We start from the raw sequence: 15221 nt of genomic DNA, 5'->3' as shown, positions 1-15221 counted from the left end.
TTCTGGCATTATATTCAAGAATAGCATTCCAGGTTAAAAATTTATTTTTTGTTGAACAATTTCTTTTGCCATCTCCCATGCTTGTATCCATTTTTTTTTCTTTTTCACATGACCACCACATATGATAGTAAGTCCCTGGATTTATTTTTTACCCTTCCAAAAAACATTACTGTTACCTTCTGACATTTTCGCCAATCTTACAGGGGTAAAATTACATCTATGAAACATTTTAAGGATGCTTTCTCTAAGATTCGCTGGGTTAGATAGTAATTTTCAAATACTTCAAAGATACAGAAGGAGGGACAGGATCTGTTCTCGATCATCTCAGAGTGCAGGACACATAATAATGGGCTCAAGCTACAGGAAGCCAGGTTTCGGCGGAATATTGGGGAAAACTTCTTAACTGTTAGAGCAGTATGACAATGGGAGCAATCACCTCAGGAGGTGGTGAGCACTGCAACATCGGAGTCACTCAAGAGAACATGGTACAGCCGCCTGTCAGATAGACTTTGATTTGGATCCCTGCATTGACCAAGGAGATTGGATCTGATGATCTTATAGACCCCTTCCAACTTAATTATTCTATGATTCTATAAATCCTCTTTATGCAAGCGCCAAGACAATGTGCCACTGCACACTGGGTTGAAACAAAGAGGATGATGCCTAGGCACTTAGCCAAAGCACATACTGAACCCAAGGTGGGATGTGAAACATAACATTTTTTCAACTTTGAATCCATTGGATCAAAACCTGGTCAGCAGTCAGCATGGATCGGCCCTCATGACTCACTAACTGGGGTTTCCTGGATGGTTTTGCGCCACCACCTGCCCCAGTTCCATCACAGCTTTCAGAACCTCGGGGAGGTTGCACGCTGATTTTTATCAACTTTCTTTTACACATATACACACCTTTCACAGTTCTGTACCTGTTTGTGTTGTTGGGGCATTCTAATGAGGTCATCAGAGGGCATGCAGCAAAATATGCATCTATTTCCACAGCAAATAGATATTGTTTATAGTGCCAGTGCTGGTGTTTGAGACCCATAAGTTGTAAGCGACCCTATAATCTGCCCTCTCCTCCTTTGTCTTATTATATTGACTATGCAAAAGCCTTTGACTGTGTGGACCACAGCAAACTATGGCAAGTCCTTAAAGAAATGGGAGTGCCTGACCACCTTGTCTATCTCCTGAGAAACCTATATGTGGGACAGGAAGCAACAGTTAGAACTGGATATGGAACAACTGATTGGTTCAAAATAGGGAAAGGAGTACAAGAAGGCTGTATATTGTCTCTCTGCTTCTTTAACTTATATATAGAATACATCATGCGGAAGGCTGGACTGGAGGAATCCCAAGCCGGAATTAAGATTGCCGGAAGAAATATCAACAACCTCCGATATGCAGATGATACCACTCTGATGGCAGAAAGTGAGGAGGAATTAAAGAACCTTGTAATGAGGGTGAAAGAGGAGAGTGCAAAAAACGGTCTGAAACTCAACATCAAAAAAACTAAGATCATGGCCACTGGCCCCATCACCTCCTGGCAAATAGAAGGGGAAGATATGGAGGCAGTGACAGATTTTACTTTCTTGGGCTCTATGATCACTGCAGATGGAGACAGCAGCCACTAAATTAAAAGACGCCTGCTTCTTGGGAGGAAAGCGATGACAAACCTCGACAGCATCTTAAAAAGCAGAGACATCATCTTGCCAATAAAAGTCCGAATAGTCAAAGCTATGGTTTTTCCTGTCGTGATGTATGGAAGTGAGAGCTGGACGATAAAGAAAGCAGACTGCTGAAGAATTGATGCCTTTGAATTGTGGTGCTGGAGGAGGCTCTTGAGAGTCCCCTGGACTGCAAGGAGAACAAACCTATCAATTCTAAAGGAAATCAAACAGAGTGTTCACTGGAAGGACAGATCCTGAAGCTGAGGCTCCAATACTTTGGCCATCTCATGAGAAGAGAAGACTCCTTGTAAAAGACCTTGATGTTGGGAAAGTGTGAAGGCAAGACGAGAAGGGGACGACAGAGGATGAAATGGTTGGACAGTGTCATCGAAGCAACCAAGATGAATTTGACACAACTACGGGAGGCAGTGGAAGATATGAGGGCCTGGCATGCTCTGGTCCATGGGGTAACGAAGAGTCGGAAACGACTAAACGACTAGACAACGACAAGATCAAATCAAGTGAATTCTCACTAGAAGCAAAAATAACTAAAGTGAGGCTATCATCCTATTTGGGGGCATATTGATTCAAAAAGATGGTGACATCGCCTGCCTCTTATTTCAAGTTTCCATTTTGTTTCTGAAGTTAGCTGCAATCTTAATAGTACAGTAATTGGGGGAGGGAACCCATCTTTTTCCAGCAACAGTGCTAGGTCATAATACTAACAATTTTGGGGCAATTTGATCTTGAATGTGCATTTAAGAGCCCTTAGCTTTACAAAAGACCCACTCCCTGTGGAAGTGGAAACTGCTAGAACTCCTTTGGGATTAAGGCAAGTGCCTACATTTTTGGATGCGTCTTTGGAGAGTAGCTACGGGGCACGTCATGAGATTTTGTTTTTCTTATTCCTCCTCCTCCTACTCTTCTTTCGCTTAAATTATTCTATACCACATGGAAGCAAAAGGTAAATAAATGGTGTTTCACCTTGCTGTTAACAACACCAGGATCTTCTTTTGTTTTTGTCTTACCGGTATTCTCCTTACTCATTGATGTTGGAACCATTTGGATGAAGGTATGTCCAGAAGAGCCTCCTTGGCCATTGGGCACAAGGCAGCTGCTCCTTCTCAAAATCACTCCGTTTGGTGAGGGTGGATTTGGTCCATGGGCCAATGCAACCTGCCTTCACCCATGGAAGGGCGGTAGGTGGATCAAATTGCCTCCGCTCAGCACGGGCAGCAAAGAGCTCCCACTTTCCACGGGCCTTTTGAATTTTTAAAAGAAGATCCAGAGTTCCTTTTGCTGAGTCAGGCAATGGGGAGCGGGGGGGATCAGTAAGACGGATCTTAAATTATTGAACAAGCATCACTAGATGGGGAGGTTGAGCAGGAAAGAGGGACTCAGGCACTGCTCTCACAACTGAAGGGAGAAAAGCACTTGGGGCAAGCAAGACTCAATGAGGGAGTCCACAGCAGAGTCACAGAATTGTAGAATTGTTGATGGGAACTCCGGGGGTCATCCAGTCCATCTTTTGCTTGTGATCTGGATACTTGTATAATATATCCACTCCATTCAACTGGTTGCCTTTTTTGAGTATAAGTCTCAGGTTCTTCCAGCCAGCTGTATATGATGGGCAGAAGAAGGGTAGAGTTTGAGACCCATAGGCATCCCTAAAGGATTTCATTTCCCTCCCCCACCAGCTCTGATTAATCTGTTAAAGGTTTTAGAAAACATGTTGAGGCATCTTTGTTGACCGTAAAAGTCCAAAACCCAAATGTCATATTGGGTACCGGTAATATCTTTTTGAGGACAACAGTACCTCCAAAATGTATGCAAGGCTTTGGGATACTGGAAGCTTGCATCATTTATTAGTGTGATTATTTTTGCCAAATTAGGCATTGCCCTAAGGCGGAGTCGTAAAGCTTTAGCCAATGGTTGGTTAGGAATTTATTGTAAGCCACTGTTGGCAAATTTCAATGGGTGAGGGTACAATTTAAGGAGTCAGCCAGCAGAGGATCCCTGGTCTGGCTTTCCTGTTGCCAACTAAAGAAGCACAGATGGATGTGGAAGTGGGAACATTTGTAGGACTGGAACTGGGTGCCTTCAAATCTATACTCTCCTGCAAATCTGTACTCTGCTGAGGGAGGCTGGTTTATGATCCCAGACACCAGTGTAATTCCATCCACCCAAGCAGTTGGTTGGTTGGTTCCTCTTGGTTGGGCAATACTGCCAATGTTTTCAGGTCACACTTGGCCTTTCCATGGACATCTGTCAGTGTTGACCTTTTTAGTCTTCTTGGGATATAGCCAATTGTCCCAGTCTGCTGGTCGTTTATCAGTAAACACATATAGACTCTAATACAAGGTCAGGCTTCAGAAGTGGCTGGGGTGAAACTCTCAAAGGTGAGCATGTGTGGCCCATCAGACTTTTTTTGGAACATCATTCTTGACCACTGGATGGAGATAATAGGACATGAAGTCCATCGACACCCAGGGAGACCCAGGTGTTCCCATCTCTACATATTTCTGAAGTTACCAGGCCTGTAGAGATCCAACCTTGGGTCTCCAGAAGTTTTTGGGCCAAAACTCCCAGAAGCTTACACCACAAGCTATGCTAGCCAGGATTTCTGGGGGTTGTAGTGCAAGGACATCTAGGGACCCAAGTTTGGGAACTATGGACAATCGTAGTTGACTACTGCACAGAGACAGGCATGAAAAGCCAGTTCAACAGCTCATTCCAGCTTGCTTTTTGGCCAAACCCACGTTTGGTGTGTCCCAGCCCCTTTTCCTCTGGTGGGTGTCCATTCAGAGGCAGTGTCAGGGTACTACCTCTGAGTGGATACCCACTCTAGGGAAGGGCTGGGAACCAACAAGCACCTGTTTGGCCAGAAAACGAACCAGAACGACCTGCCAAACCAGAGATTCATGCCCATCTCTAGTTACAAAGTGATTGGGTTCCATATTGAAATCACCTTGCCCAAACCTTCTTAAAACACCTTCTTTTGGACCCAGTCCACTTCTAGCGGTATTGAAAAGCTCCAGACCCCATTAACTGCAGCGTCGCAGACCCTATAGCACATTATTCTGTCTGAAATTTTGTGTTTGGCTTTGGGGGGGGGGGGGTGGCGAAGGGTCATTCTGCAGGGCCTTTGTGCAGCTGGAAATGGGCTTTTTTTAAAATAAAAAAAAAACACCTAGGTCCTTCACAGTTCCTAGTCTTTCGGAAGAAACCTAATAGGAGGAGAGACTTCCACATGAAGGGTAACTGAAATCTCTCAGTCTATTATATCACAACGGTGGTGAGTTCCTCTCCTTTAACAAGCAAACCTGAGATTGTGCACACATCATCTATTGACAGTAAGTATATGCCATCAAGCTACTTGTGACTAAAGGTGACCTTTTAAAGGTATGGGAAGGGGAGTAGATAGCGGGTACTCCAAAGTGTTTTACCGGTCACTTCCTTTGGGGTGCTCTGGGACTGTGCAGCTTGCCCAAGGCTACACAGGCTAGTAAGTGTTAATATTTAGGAGAGTTATATTTGGAATACAACTCCCAGAATCCTTGGGCCAGTGTGGCCAGAGGTTCCAGCACAGCTAATGGCCAGCCTGATTAGAAGATTCTGAGATTCGTAGTAAAAAAAAGAGAAAGTTTTCCAACCCTTGGAAAGGGCTTACTCAATCACCAAGCTCTTATTTATCCCTGATAATTGGGGGCATTTGGTACAGTGGAAAAGTCGGTGTTAGCAGTTTAGAAAGTCCCATTGACATTGGAACTTAAAACAGCACAGAGCAAATAACCCCATGCAAATAACAGTCCCCCAGGAGAGTAAAAACTGCAGGTTTGTGCAGCAAATCCAAGGTTAATTGCTCTGTAACTACCTGCACGGCTTTGTTGGTTATTTCAAAAGAGGAACAAAGCTGTGTTTCTGGATGACACTTGTTGTAGGCTTGATCAAGGCCTGTCCTGGGGAGGAAACCAAGAGGGCTGCTCCACAATTAGAATGAAAAATAAAAAATAAAAACAATGGGACATAGCTGTTGTGCTTCTGGCCATCAGGTAGAAGTTGCCGGAACTTGGGCGATGAAAACCAGAAATTAGATTTTAATTTTTACATTTCATGCAATGCCTACAAAATTTTTGCATTTTTTTTTCATTCTAGTGAGATTTTCTTTTTTCTCTCCCACCCTCTCCCCAGGTATTTTATGTCACTGACGGCAAGGATGGGCAAAATGGGGCATGCTGGACACCTTCAACCTCTTTGCATGCACTCTTAGACCACATCAGCCACCAAATAAGCTACCACAAGCCACGTCACTGAAACGGTGGCCATGACAGAAAGCCGTACCAAGGACTCCTTAAAAGCATGATGGAACCTCATGGGAGATACTCTGCTCTCCATTCTCCCGGGGACTCTATGATCCGAGGGGAAGCCCTGGTATGACCCTTCCCCACCAGGGAGCTGCCCGATTTCCAGCCATGTTTAGCCGTGGCATCTGCAGAAAGTGATGTCTGTGCCACCCCTGAAGGCTTGTAACAGGGGTTCCCAGTGTGTGCACTCTAACCGCTCCCCACGACTCCATGGGATGCCACCAAGCCAGCCAGGAGCAACGCGGAAACTGTCCTTTGTATTTTCACCAAGCCAGCAGTGGTGGTGGTGGTGGTGGTCTTCAAGCCCCAGCTCTGGCTCCTTCACCTCTACAGCTGCCCCACACCTCTCGCCGCTCCTCCTGCTCTGCTGCCACTGCCCAGGGGAGCCGCAGGTCCAAAAAAGTATGGCAACCACTGGGTTAGGAGTCGAGATGGGCACGAACCTCAGTTCAGAGGTTCGTGACGGTTCTTTTCCCCCACTCCCCTGGCCAAAGGCTCACTCGCCAGCCAGTGCATGCTCCGCTCCTCCTCCTCCTCCTCCTCCTCCTCTTCGGCTGTCCAACTGGTCTGCAGCAGGAGCGCATGGGTTTGCCTGTCCCACCTCCTCGTCTGAGTGGGTGATCAGCCAAGGATGCAGGGAAGGGAAGCCCCGTGCTCCTGCCAGGGATGGGTTGAACAGACAAAGAGATGGAGGAGGAGAAGCGCACACGCTGGCTGCTGAGTGGGAGACCCAGCACCTGTGGAGTCCTGCACATGAACCAGCATAAATCTGCAAACTGAAGTTTGTGCCCATCGCTAATGATGAGGCAGTTAGCCCTCTCTCCTCCCAAACAAGGCAGTTCTGAAGCTTGTTTTACCATGGATGTCTGTCGTCTCCAAGTTGGTGACTTGTAGATGTGTTGGACAAAAGAAGGTTCCGGAGCTGAGGAGCCAGAGGTTGAGAGGGCAATTCCTCATTGTGCCCCTTTGACAGGGGCTGGATTGGATGACCCACAGGGTCCCTTCTAGCTCTACAGTTCTAAGAAGATTATTATAAAGTGTGTTCTCTGAGAGATTCTGGGATTTGTAATCTAACAAACTGAGGTAGCAGAAGGTCGGAAAAGGCTGGCATATATGCACTGACCACGAGGTTCATACAACACATTAGGATCTATGTGGCAGAGCTCAGCCTTGCCACAAACACACACACCCAACCCCACAAAGCTGAACACCTTCCATAGGCATTGTCTCCGATGCATTTGTGGGATCACCTGGCAGGACAAAGTTCCAAATAGAGTCACCCAGGAACGAGCTGGAATTTTTATCATGTATACATTACTGAAACAGCGACATCTACGTTGGCTTGGGCATGTCGTGAAAATGGCTGATGGTCAGATTCCAAAAGATCTCTTGTATGGAGAATAAGTGCAGGGAAATCGCCCCAGAGGGAGACCACAGCCTGGAGGCAGGCGGTGCATCATGGCCTCTCCCAATTTGAAGAGACCCTTGTCCAGCAGGCCGAGGCGAAGAGGCAGTCCCGAAATCAGCAAAATTAGGGAGCAGGACAGGGGACAGATTGTATTTTTCTTCAGTGTGGAAGGGATGGTCACTCTCGAATTGGCCTTCTCAGCCACACTAGACGCTGTTCCAAGACCTCCATCCAGAGCACGTGACCATCGTCTCTCGAGACTGAAGGATGCCTATTCCTATCATTCACTTTAGCAACTGGGAGGTGAAAAGACACTCCGCCTACTACGATCCCAGAGTGCAGGGATATGGGAAGCCACTTTGATCTCCTCTAGCACTGCCACAGAGCTGCTTTTACTGCTGGGTTTGGGAAGCAGTGGCAATAATGGTGGCAAGGAGAAGATGCTAAGCAGCAGAACAATGCCCTCTTTTAAAACAATGAGGCAGCCCTGCTTTAAATAGAAACACCATCCTGCATTGGACGGCCCCTGACACATCATCAGAGGTGATGCACCATGCTTGAGCACTGGACTGAAAACAACTGAATGAAATTCAACAGGGATAAGTGCCAAGTGCTGCACCTAGGAAAAAGAAACCAAACACACAGTTACAATACCTGGCTCAGCAATATTACGAGTGAGAAGGATCTTGGAATTGTCGTAGATCACAAGCTAAATATGAGCGAACAGTGTGATGCGGCTACAAAAAAGGCTAATGCTATTTCAGGATGCATTAACAGAAGTATAGTTACCAAAATCCTGCAGGGTGCTAGTTCCCCTCTATTCGGCACTAGTTAGGCCGCAGAGGTGGGATTCAGCAGGTTCGCACCGGTTCCATGGAACCGTTTCCTAAATCTGATAATAGTTCGCTGAACCGTTTCCTAAAGGCCAGGTGACCAGCGAGGAGCGGGGGGGAGGGGGGCTATGTGGTTTTTCCCAAGTTAAACGTAACTAAGGCTGTTGCTCTGACAATTTGTGGAGACAAATGGCACACATTGATCGCTCACTCAAAAACAGGAAGACAGCTATCAGCTTTTTAACACTAGTAAGATTTACCACCAGGCCAGTGTTAAAGCAGAGCAGATCAACATATCAAAGGGTAATCTGATCTATCCAGACCTTCAGGCTGCGGGTGGGGGTGGGGGCTGGAGGGACTGAGAGGAAGAGGAGGAAAGGGCACACAGAGCATGTTAATTCAAGCATGCATGCTGCATTTGTCTCTGTGACCAGCATCTTCAGAGAACTGTTCAAACTGGCTTTCACAAGCTTTCATTTTTAAGATTATTCAAGTAAGTAGGTAAGTATAATACATAAAGCAGACTATGTCTGAGCAAAAAGCCGCTTTTTATTAAATATTTCCCTGCCTTAGCTGTTTGCCATGCAGTCTTGAGAAATGGAAGGAGGAAAATGAAATGATATTTTATCATGTAAAATATATTTTGAAAATTATTTCAACAGGATTCCCTTTAGGACCTTTTAGCATTTATGTAATTGTTATTGTGTTTGAGTTTAGAAAATTTGATACTTCTATTTTTTGAAATAAATAAATACCTGAACTTTGGAGAAAAAAGGTCAGAAGCCTGTTGGTGATTAATTAGTTATGCAAAATTAACTTACAGCAACTAGGTTTTCAAAGAAAGTATATGTTTTTAAAGAGTGATTTTACAATTTCCACTCCTAGTGAATTTCCATGGCTGAGTGAGGATTTGAACCCTGGTCTCCAGAGTCCTAATATGCCAGACTATTCCTGTATTTGTGATTAACACATGCTTAAGTTTAATTGTGTTCATCAGGTGCCCCAAGAAACATAACCAAATTTTGCCACCATGAGTTAATGTTTTTTAACATGAAGTTAATTTGCCTCCCTCCAGTGATGTCCTTTCAAGGGAAAATGAACATTTATGATATAGGCCACTATGTTTAGATTTTCAGGGAGGGAGGGCATAACATGCCACTTTTTTCATTGGTATGCAGAAATCTAGTATTTAGGATCTATGGAAAAACTAATGGGGAACCAGGCTTGGTCAGGAGGAGGGGATGGTATTATATTTTATTATGATGATGATTAAAATATTTAAAAGCTGGTAAGGGCATTTATTTGCAAAGGCTTTCATGGCCGGGATCTGATGGTTGTTGTGGGTTTTTCGGGAAGAGCAACCTTCAGAACATGGCCAAAGAGCCCGAAAAACTCACAACAACCAATTAAGGGAATAACCTTTCAACTTTTTTGGAATTGGCAGTTAGATGCAGGGAATCCATACAAAGCCTGTGGTTTCTACTTAGGGTGACCCCAGGAATGAGCAATCTCCAACATAGCCTGGCCTCAACAGCCCTGCCCATCTGTTGCAAACTCAAGCTTGTGGTTTCCTTAGGGAGTAGGTCTATCTTGCATTTAGCCTTCCTCTTTTCCTACTGCCTTCCACCTTTCCAAATATTATGGTCTTTTTCAATCTATGCCTGCCTTCTCATGATGTGCCCGAAGTAGGACAGCCTCAGGTTTGTTTGTTTGTGTTTTTTTTTTCTTTTTGCCTCTGGAGATAATTTAGGCTTAATTGGATCGAGAACCCACTTACTCATCTTTTTTGGCAGTCCAGAGTATCTGCCATACGATCTGATCAGGCCAAGGGTGTCTGCAAAGATGATCGTAATTTTGTTAATTGGGACAGTCCTCTTTGTGTCAGCAAGCTGTTTTAAGCTTCTGTTGTTGTTACATGCTATCAACATTGCCCCTTTGTGCTGTCCTCAACAGCCCTGCACAGCTGCTGCAAACTCAACCCTGTGGTTTCTCTGATGGTGTCAATCCATCTCACATTTGGTTTTCCTCTTTTCCTGTTGCCTCCAGCTTTTCTGCAGAACCTGGAATGGGGAGGGATTAAATGATTGTGACGTTGTTCAGAGACCAGTTCCAAATCCCAGGGTGGCAGCCCTCTCTTGCTTGTGCTACAGTAAAAGCTTTGTTACTGTTGCTTTGTGGTAAGAACTTTTTCTTCAGAAGGGGTCAGAAAATTTGAGAGTTATTCTCAAGTTCATCTTTGCTTTACATGTGTGTTATGTGCCATTCAAGATGACCCTAATGGGCCTTTCAAGGCAAGTGAGATATTTAAAGATATTTGAGATATCTAAGGAGTGGCTTTACATTTTACCAGTTCCACGCCCTCAATGAGTTTCCATGCCTGAATGGGAATTCGAATGCAGGACTCTGGAGTCCCAGTCTGTCCCTCTCTGAATTGCATTACTTAATGTTAAGGGTTGTTGTGAAAGGCAGGTTGTTATTATTTGCAAGTATATAAGCATGTCCTATTTTGTCTCTGTGAAAAATTTGATTTCTCTTGAAAAATTTCTCTGGAGAGAATTCTACTTCACTGTCATCATTAATACTACCAGCCTACAATTTCGTTACAAATGTGGTAGCTTTGGGGCATGAAATAGGATCAGTCTAGAGGTAGCTTCCAGTAAACATTTATGGAAACAAGTCATTGATAATGTTAAACTGCAGTTAAGAGAACAAAAGCCAGAGGAACTTCGACAACCACATTGTTGGTGAATTGGGGGGTGGGGGGCGGGGGAGGAAGTGTCTGGCAGCCTACTGCTGAGTCAACATGTTTTTACATCCCTGTCTTGTTCCTTGTTCAATCTGTATATTTCCATAACTAGATAGTGCTGTAGTAGATAATAATGTACTGATGAAGGTATGTGAAATCATTCAGGGCCACCCAAAGACAATTTGTGAAGTAGTGTGAAGCAGAAAATCCTGCAAGCACCTCTCCCCAATCCTGTCAGTAAAAATACAACAAGTAACCCTAAGTTACTAATAATTTCCTGCCATTTCATGACATGAGGTAGTTGTCACACTCTGCATAACTACAGGCTTGACCCTGAGGCAGTGGTTGCTGAAGTCTCCAGGCTTAAAAGGAAGGTCCCTTCAAATTCCAGATGCAGGGAAGGGGGATCAGGAGACAGGCGTCTAGTTGTCTCTTTGCTCCCAGAGGCATCTGATGGGGCCACTGAGAGATCCAGGATGCTGGACTGAGATGGGCCCTTGGCCTAATCCAGCAGGGCTCCTCTTAGGTTCTTATGCGGTTTTACTATTTTCCCATGTGTGCAGAAATGGGGAGAAAAATGTGTCTAATTTTCTATATTTTAGACACAGACTGGGTTTTAGCAAATTAAAGTTTTGTGTAGCACAACAGCAGTTTAAGGAAACTTATGAGAAACATAATTCTCTTGAATAATTTAAATATAATATCTATGTACAGCAGGGGTGAGCAACGTCTGTTGCCCCTGGTCTCAATTTTTGCCGCAAAGTCTGTAAGTTGCAAAGTCCACCTCCTTCTTCTTCCCAAAGCGGCTAGAATTCTAATTCTGGTTTTCAAAAAGAGTTATTTTGTGTGTGTGTGTGTGCGCGCGCGCGCATGCTCAGTAATGCCAAAGGGCCCTGTAGATATTTTGTAAGGTAAATCCCTACACCTGGAAGAGCAGTTGTTCACATTCTTTTCACCAGGAATCTTCTGAAGTTTTAAATTTCTGGTCAAATTCCTTTGTGTGTTGCAGTAGAAGTACAGAGATCCACAGAGCAGATGTGACAGGGTTCGTCACTAGGGTATGACAGTTCCTTGATTTTTGATATGGGGGGAAATGGAGAGGTCGAGTTCTTTGGAATAGAAATTTGATTAACAGCTTTAATGGATTTGTCAGCAACAACTTCTGCAGGTGTGCAAAGGTGGCCTCCAGTTAACAACAAACTGAGCTATCAGTCATTTCAGGAGCAGGAAAGGGGAGGGAAGCAATTTTTACTGGTGAGCTATAGGGCGAAATTGGAGGTAAAGGAAAGATGTGTCAGTTCTCTGTCAAACTTGGTCATAAGCACTCACTGTGAGGTGTGTGTGTGTTTGTGTGTGCGTTTTTGGCACAAGCCCATGGTGAGGGTAACAGCAGTGGTATGCCCAAAGAGATACAGTACAGTTATCCAGATGTCTTAATCATGTGAGAGGTAGTTGTGATAATAAGCAGTAGGGAGACCACTATGGAAGAAGCCCTCATCAGATCCCACTGTCCTCTGCATGCATGCATGCATGCATTTATTTATTTATTTATTTATTTATTTATTTATTTATTTATTTATTTATTTATTTATTTATTTATTTATTTATTTATCATTAGGACATAGAACCGGTTGTTAATTTATTTGAATCCCACCACTGGTTAGGCCTCACCTTGAGTCCTGTGTCACGTTCTGGACACCACGTTTCAGGAAGGATGCTAACAAGTTGGAAGAAGTTCAGAGGAGAGCAACAAGGATGATCAGGGGGTGGAAACCAAGCCCTTTGAGGGAAAGGTGAAGAAAACAAGACCGAGGAGTGATAGGATAGCACTTTTCGAATATTTGAAAGGCTGTCATACAGAGGAGGAGGATCTGTTCTCACTCATCCCAGAGTGCAGGACATGAAACAAAGGGCTCAAGTTAAAGGAAGCCAGATTTCAGTTGTATATCAGGAAAAACCTCTTAATTGTTAGAGCAGTATGACAATGGAACCAATGACTTCGGGAGATGGTGAGCACTCCAGCACTGGAGGCCATCAAGAGGAAACTGGATTGCCCTCTGTCAGATGTGCTTTGACTTGGGATTCCTGCACTGAGCAGGGGGTTGGACTAGATGGCCTTAGAGGCCCCCCTCCCAACATCACTATTCTATGATTCTGTGTTAAGAATTTCTTGGACCCAGGCAATAATCAGTGAAGCAATGGAAAAGCGAAGGAATAAAGATGGCTGAACCGGATAAAACGCAGAGGGCGAGGATAGCTCGCTCATGTAATGAAAAACAAGAATTATAGATTGATTCAGCTGATTATTCAAGGTGAAAATAATGGGAAAAGAAGTGCAGGGAGGAGAAGAATATGTTGGCAGAAGAACATGGAAGACAGGACGCAGGACTGAGCAGGGGGTTGGATTTGATGGCTTTAGAGGCCCCTTCCAACTTCATGATTCTATGAGTCTAAGTGAAAATGTATGTAAAAAGAGATTTAAAAATAAGAGATATAACAGTGTATACGTGAATGAGGAAAGCCCAATCTGCTTTGTGCCAAGAAGGGGCTGAAGACAAGCCGTAGCCTCATTTGCTCCTGCTGTTAAAGCGGTGTCTGGCACCTTGAATCAGCGGGCATCCGTCCCTTTAGGCAGGGCATTGCTGCGCAAAGCAACAACTGGCTACCTAACAACGTTAATGGCTCTTCCTTCTGCCTTTCATCTCACAATAAACTAGAGCATGCAAGAGGGGAAGATCCCAAAGGCCTGGCATAGCTTCTCTCCTGTAGGACAAGGGTGGATCAATCTGTTTCAACCTCCGGAAGGAGCTCAACATTGAATTTCATAAGGAGGAGAGTGCCTTCTAGTGGCAGGCTGTTCCAAGGGCAACAGTTGGGACCAAAAAAATATCAGCATATTTTAGCTTAAGGCAATGACTGCCAATAGTTAGGCCTCAAAGAAGCATTTCAACCATTTGGAATGAGGAACACACACCCACACCCAACAAAAGCTGGTATTGTGAGATAGGGCATGACTATCTGGACCACTCAAAAGGCCTGGACTGGGATCTTCAGAGGGCCAGATTTTCCCCTGGAGTCTTAGTCCCCCCCCCCATCTCTCGTTTAGAGACTTTATAAACATTGCATTGCTTCATAGCATTTGATCTCAAAGGGTTTCCTTTGGCAAGGATTCACCTACAGCTGACGTGAAGGTTTCAGCTTTAATTGGGTAGTAGGCTTCCATGATCAAGAGCATCCATTCCATTCATGTGTTAGATCTTGGATGCTTAGAGGCTAAGCTGCCGATGTGGAAGACACGAATTTCCTAGCCAGGAGTTAGTGAAAGGTGGGACTGTAAATAATTCTACCCTAATCTGTTAACATTTAATATCACCCACTCAAGAGTGCTAGTTACCATGCCATTTTACATTTATTTTCCCCTTTGCCAGAAGGCACTCTCCATGTTCAGAAGCTTCCAGTCACTTGGAGAGCATACTTTTGCAGGAAGACACGAGACGGTTCAGAAAGGAGGAGGAGGTTTCTTCAGGGTGATGTCCACTCTGACATACCTGGATGCAAATTTTAAAAGTGTATAGTGAAGGACACCTTGTGTCGTGATTAAATCTGACCAGCGTTCTTTTATCCTTATTTTTTAAAAAAGGAACTCCAGAATAGTTTGGCCAGAGACGGCTCCCTTGTCTGCAGAACTCAATGTACCCGTTTTTCTGCTTAATGCTTTCCGCTGCCTGTGTTGTCTCTCTCTCTAGCAACTTCTGCAACTAACAGTAAAGATAAAAGGTAAAGGTTCCCCTTGACAATTTGTTTAGTCATGTCCGACTCTAGGTAGCAGTGCTCCTCTCCGTTTCCAACCCATACAGCTAGTATTTTGTCCGCAGACAATCCTCCGTGGTCACGTGGCCAGCGTGACTAGACACGGAACGCCGTTTACCTTCCCACCGAGGTTGTACCTGTTTATCTACTTGCATTTTTGCATTTTGCATGCTTTCGAACTGCTAGGGAGTTAAAACCACCCCGAGTAAAGTCATTTTTTTTCCCTGCACTGGCTCTGCTGCCTTGCTCCCACCTGGATCACCGGGGGGGGGGGACACCTGGCAGCAAACACGGGGCTCCCCAGTTGTAGGATCTTTCAAACTGTTGAGCCCACAGGTGTCCAGGAGGAGTCGAGCAATTTTCCAAGGTGTTCCACTCGGTCCCGTGGCAGGGA

This window comes from Pogona vitticeps, chromosome 4, assembly GCF_051106095.1.
Source record: "Pogona vitticeps strain Pit_001003342236 chromosome 4, PviZW2.1, whole genome shotgun sequence".
Lineage (NCBI taxonomy): Eukaryota > Metazoa > Chordata > Lepidosauria > Squamata > Agamidae > Pogona > Pogona vitticeps.
The sequence above is the reverse complement of the archived record's forward strand: the minus strand, read 5'-3'. Positions refer to the sequence as shown.